The sequence below is a fragment of the Suncus etruscus genome, chromosome 8, assembly GCF_024139225.1.
Source record: "Suncus etruscus isolate mSunEtr1 chromosome 8, mSunEtr1.pri.cur, whole genome shotgun sequence".
In the NCBI taxonomy this organism is placed as follows: Eukaryota; Metazoa; Chordata; class Mammalia; order Eulipotyphla; family Soricidae; genus Suncus; species Suncus etruscus.
In genome coordinates, this window is record NC_064855.1 from 67,746,465 (window position 1) to 67,752,862 (window position 6,398).

The window sequence follows — 6,398 nt, forward strand, 5'->3', positions numbered from 1 at the left end:
TGTTGGCTTCATAAAAGCTATTTGGAAGTTTTCCTGTTTTTTCGATTTCATGAAAGATTCTTGCCAGGATTGGTAGTAGTTCCTCTTGAAAGGCTTGAAAGAATTCATTAGTAAATCCATCTGGGCCTGGGCTTTTGTTTTTGGGCAGACATTTGATTACTGTCTTAATTTCCTCAATAGTAATGGGTGTGTTTAGATATGCTACATCCTCTTCATTCAATCGTGGAAGATTATAAGATTCCAAGAATTTATCCATTTCTTCCAGGTTTTTATTTTTAATGGTATAGAGTTTCTCTTTTTTTTTTTTTTTTTTTTTTTTTTTTGGTTTTTGGGCCACACCCGTTTGACGCTCAGGGGTTACTCCTGGCTGTGCTCAGAAATCGCCCCTGGCTTGGGTGGACCATATGGGACGCCGGGGGATCGAACCGAGGTCCTTCCTTGGCTAGCGCTTGCAAGGCAGACACCTTACCTCCAGCGCCACCTACCCGGCCCCAGAGTTTCTCAAAGTAGTTTCTGATTACCCTTTGAATCTCTACCATATCAGTCGTGATCTCTCCTTTTTATTTCCTAATATGGGTTATCAAGTTTCTGTTTCTTTCTTTCTTTGTTAGTTTTGCCAGTGGTCTATCAATCTTGTTTATTTTTTCAAAGAAACAACTTCTGCTTTCGTTGATTTTTTGGATTGTTTTTTGGGTTTCCACTTCATTGATTTCTGCTCTCAGCTTTGTTATTTCCTTCTGCCTCCCTATTTTTGGATCCTTTTGTTGAGCACTTTCTAATTCTATGAGGTGTGTCATTAAGCTATTCAGGTATGCCCCTTCTTTCCTGATGTGTGCTTGCAAAGCTATAAATTTTCCTCTCAGTACTGCTTTTGCTGTGTCCATAGGTTCTGATAGTTTGTGTCTCCATTATCATTTGTTTTCAGGAAGGTTTTGATTTCCTCTTCGATTTCATCTCAGACCTACTGATTATTCAGTATGAGGCTGTTTAACTTCCAGGTGTTAAAGTTTTTCTTTTGTGTCCCTTTGTAGTTCACATATAATTTCAGGGCTTTGTGGTCAGCAAAGGCAGCCTGCAAAATTTCTATCCTCTTGATATTATGGAGGTATGTTTTATGTGCTAACATGTAGTCTATCCTGGAGAATGTCCCATGTACATTATAGAAAAATGTGTATTCTGGGGGTGGAGTGTCTTGTATATATCTGCTAGGCCTCTTTCTTCCATTTCTTTCCTCAGGTCTAGTATATTCTTGTTGGGTTTCAGTCTGGTTGACCTGTCAAGTGTTGACAATGCCATGTTGAAGTCTCCCACAATTATTGTGTTGTTATTGATATTATTTTTCAGAGTTGTCAACAGTTGTATTAAATATTTTGCTGGCCCCTCATTCAGTGCATATATGTTTAGGAGGATGATTTCTTCCTGCTGTACATATCCCTTGATTAATACAAAATGTCCATCTTTTTCCCTTACAACTTTCCTAAGTATAAAGTTTGCATCATCTGATATTAGTATGGCCACTCCTGCTTTTTTATGGGTGTTGTTTGCTTGGATGATTTTCCTCCAGCCTTTTATTTTGAGTCTATGTTTGTTCTGACTATTCAGGTGCGTTTCTTCTGGGCAGCAGAAGGTTGGATTGAGTTTTTTGATCCATTTAGCCACTCTGTGTCTCTTAACTGGTGCATTTAGTCCATTGACATTGAGAGAAAGAATTGTCCTGGGAGTTAGTGCCATCTTTATATCAAAGTTTGGTGTGTCTGTTGGTAAGCCTTGTCTTAAAGTATGCCGTTCAGTTTTTCTTTTAAGAATCGTTTTGAGTCTGTGAAGTTTTTGAGCTGTTGTTTGTCTGTGAAACTATGTATTGTTCCTTCAAAACTGAAAGTGAGTTTTGCTGGGTGCAGTATTCTAGGCGAAGCATTTATTTCACTATGTCCCACTACTGCCTTCTGGCCTTGAGTGTTTCTGCTGACAGGTCTGCAGTAAATCTCAAGGATGTTCCCTTGAATGTAATTTCTCTTTTCGATCTTGCTGCTTTCAGAATTCTGTCTCTATCTATGGGATTCATCATTGTGACTAGGATGTGTCTTGGGGTGTTTTTTCTGGGGTCTCTTTTAGTTGGCACTCTTCGAGCATGCAGGATTTGATCGCTTGTATTCATTAGCTCTGGTAGTTTCTCTTTAATGATGTTCTTGACTGTTGATTCTTCCTGGAGATTTTCTTCCTGAGTCTTTGGGACTCCAATGATTCTTAAGTTGTTTCTGTTGAGCTTATCATAGACTTCTATTTTCATCTGTTCCCATTCTTTGAGTAATTTTTCCATTGTTTGATCATTTGCTTTGAGGCTTTTTTCCAATTTCTTCTGCTGTATGGAATTGTTATGCATCTCATCTTCCAGTGTACTAATTCTATCCTCAGCTGCTGTTAACCTGTGGGAAAGCTCAACCATATTTTTCTTCAATTCATCTACTGAGTTTTTCAGACCTGTTATTTAATCTGAAATTTCAGTTTGGAGTTTTCTGATTTCTATCTTCATATTCTCTTGATTCTTATTAGTGTTCTCTTCTATACTTTGTTTGAGTTCTTCGAACTTCCATATTGCAACTCTAAACTCCTTATCTGAGAGACTGACTAGGTGGTTGGTCAGGCTCAAGTCATCAGAATTGCCATCTTCATTCTCTATGTCTGGCACTGGCCCGCGTTGTTTCCCCATTGTCACACTTGTGTTGCAGGTTTTTCTACGTGTTGTGGTTGTATTCATCGCCTAAATGATGTGCACCATTGCGAATGAGAGCGGAGCAACCGTGCTCCTCTGGCTCCTCCCTTTCTGGGCCTGTTGACTCACCTCCACGGAAGGCTCACGGGAAGGCAGGCTCCACGGAAGGCTCATGGGAAAGCAGGCTCCATGGAAGGCTCACGAGGAGGCAGGCTCCACGGAAGGCTCATGTGATGGCAGGCTGGCATATGAGCCGCACCCAGGATGAAGTCAGGCCGAAAATGCAGGACAGCAGAAAAGAGAGGCATAAGGGTGCTGGCATCTGAGATCCAGCGGAGTTCAGTGGCTCCTCCCTTTCTGGGCGTGTCGACTCACCTCCATGGAAGGCTCACGGGAAGGCAGGCTGGCAGATGAGCCGCACCCAGGATGAAATCAGGCCGAAAATGCAGGACAGCAGAGAAGAGAGGCAGAAGGGTGCTGGCATCTGAGATCCAGTGGAGTTCAGTCGGTTAGTGAGATGATTGCTAAGGCAGGGAAACCATTCACAGAAGGAGAGTTTGTTTAAAAATGCATGTTACAGACTGCAAGTATTATCTGTCTGGAAATAAAAGGTCAGATTAGCAAAATCAGCCTTTCTGCCAACACTGTGGCAGAGTGCATTTCTGACATGTCACGTGATATTTATCATCAATTGTGTGAGAAAGCCAAACGTTTTGATGCATACTCAGTTGCTCTTGACGAGGACACAGATATAACAGACACTGCACAGCTCACAATTTATGTCCGTGGTGTTGATTGCAATTTTGAATTGACAGAGGATCTGCTCACAATAATTCCAATGCATGGCCAGAGCACCGCTAATGAGATATTTCGGCATCTGTGTGATGCCATTGAGAATGCAGGTTTGCCATGGAAGAGGTTTGTTGGAATAATAACCGATGGAGTGCCATCGATGACAGGGAGGAAAAATGGGCTGGTGGCACTTGTTCAAAAAAAAACTTGAGGAGAGTGTAGAGAAGGCCATTGCTCTTCACTGCATTATCCGTCAACAGGCCCTTTTCAGTAAATGCCTACCATGTGACAATGTGATGTCTGTTGTTGTGAAATGCATCAACCAAATCAGATCCAGGAGCTTAAAGCACAGGAGGTTCTGTGCTTTTTTAGAGGAAATGGAGTCAGAATATGACTTAGCTTTTCTTGTTGACATCACACATAAGCTGAATGTACTAAAGAAGATGTTACAAGGCCTGGGGCAGCTTATCAGTGTGATGTCAACAAGAAAAGCTAAGTCCATGAGCCATTTGTGATCACTCAACTCAGAAACAGCATTCCCATCCTTCTCCATGAAGGCTTTCACTTCTTCTCTCAACTCAAAAAATCTTTTCAGGACATTTCCCCTGCTGAGCCAATGTACCTCGGTGAAATAGAGCACATCTCCATATTCTGACTCCAAGTTTTTTTTGAACAAGTTCCACCAGCCCATTTTTCCTCCCTGTCATTGATGGCACTCCATCAGTTATTATTCCAACAAACCTCTTCCATGGCAAACCTGCATTCTCTTCTGTAGGCTTTGATGAAGTCATGATGAAGGTATGACAAAATCTAATTCTGTAATAAACTTCTCTCCCTTCTCTCTCTTCTCTCCTTAGGCCTCCAATAATGCAAGGGACAGTGGGCAGGAGCAGTGGAAATGTCGTCTGTGCTAGGCGCAAAGTATTTGCGATATACGCAATAAAAAATCACATCAGTAAGAAAAAAATTGCAAAAATCGCATTAAACATTTGCATACCTCGAACTGCTCGGGGTATGTGAATGTTTAATGCGATTTTTTTCTTACTATTGCGATTTTTATTGTGATTATTCGGTAAGCGAATAATCATGAATACTGCGATACTTGAAGGCCATCCGCAGGTCACAAAATGTATGGAGGGCCGTAAATGGCCCGCGGGCCGTGAGTTTGAGACCCCTGCTATAGATAATATTGAAATACTAAAAGGAAAATAAATAAGTAAAATAATAAAATTTTCTATTAAATATATATTTTGGAAAATATATATTAGCACTGAACCTATATTTAGTACTATATTTAGAACCTATAGTTAGTATTGAATCTGTAACTACATATCTATAACTAATGATTAAATATTCCATTCTCTGCAGTCTGTATGGGACTAGAGTATATCATGTTAAGTGAAATAAGTCAGGTGGAAGGACAAAGACTGGATGGCCTCACACACCTGTAGTATGTAGAACTGAAACATGAGAAGGAGGAGTTGCAGAGAGATATCATTGGGTAAGGTGCTGACTTTGCATACAGCAGCTTGATCTTTGGTACAGCATATAGTCTATCCTCTAGCATTGTCAGGAGTGATCCCTTACACAGAATCAAGAGTAAAAGCTGACACTGCTGGATGTAACCCCAAAATCCCCAGCCCCAAACAAACAACAAAGAAGCATGAGAATGGACAGCACGAATGGTGACAAACCTTTTGAATTTTATCGCTGAGACTACCAGCAGGGATGGGGTGGATGATGAGGTAGATATTTCATATTTTATCTTATCTATCTTGAGGGTGTGGTTTAGGTGTGATAGCCATTTACATCAAGGTAATAAATAAAAGGTAATATTTTTGCCAATATGCTACCTAAGCTATAATAATAAAAGCTGTTTAAGGATAATACAGTCTGTAGGGTGTTTACCTTGCACATGGCTAACCCAGGTTCAATCTCTGATATCCCATATGGTTTCCATGCCTGCCAGGAGTAATTTTTGAGCACAGAGCCATGAGTAATCCCTGAATACTGCCACATGTGTCCCCAAAAAAACCAGCTATTTTAAACCAGATATTTAGTGACTTTATAAATTTTCTCGTGGAACTTTTCTTACACATGCTCATTATTATGAGTTCTCATCATTAGAAATTTACGATTTTCATAAAAACTAGTATTTTTAAAGGATAATCTAAATTATAAATAATTTATATGTGCAAATGACAAATAAAAATTTCCAACTTTGAAAGCACTTAGGGGCATTTAATTTTATAATCATGTAAACTTACAGTTTTCTCTATGTGGAAATGAATAGAAAAATGCAGATAATTTCTTGCTAAAGCTGGTAATGCCTTTAAATTCTGCCAATATAATGTTCATTTGCTATATTGGTAGATAAAGTAATGCCCTTCATCTCTCAAGGGAGAAAAGTTTCTACACCTGTATTTTATCATTTATCAGCAATTAAAAAAAATGAAATGTGATTTTAAACTTGGTTATCAAAATATGGTCTTAATAGCACTGGACAGAAATGTTACATTCCTTACATTGAATACCTTTGGAAGAAACTGTTAATCCATTTGGGCACTGTTTCTCACATATTTTTTATGATATACGAATCCATTTCATCATAGTACTGGAAGGAACCAACATATTAATCCATAATAAGCATAATACTATATATGTCAGATAGTATGATAGACATGTTATATATGTAAAAACATAAAAATATATGTTGTTATTACAATAGGTTTCTTCATACAGGGACACATATAATTAAAGAAGTTAAGAATTTGCTTAAGCTTATAGCAACTCAGAAGCAGAACAAGATTTCAACTTTCTTCCAAATATATTTCAATAATTGCATTTTAACTATTGGTAATATTATGAAATATTACTGTCATTCCTATGCAGTATT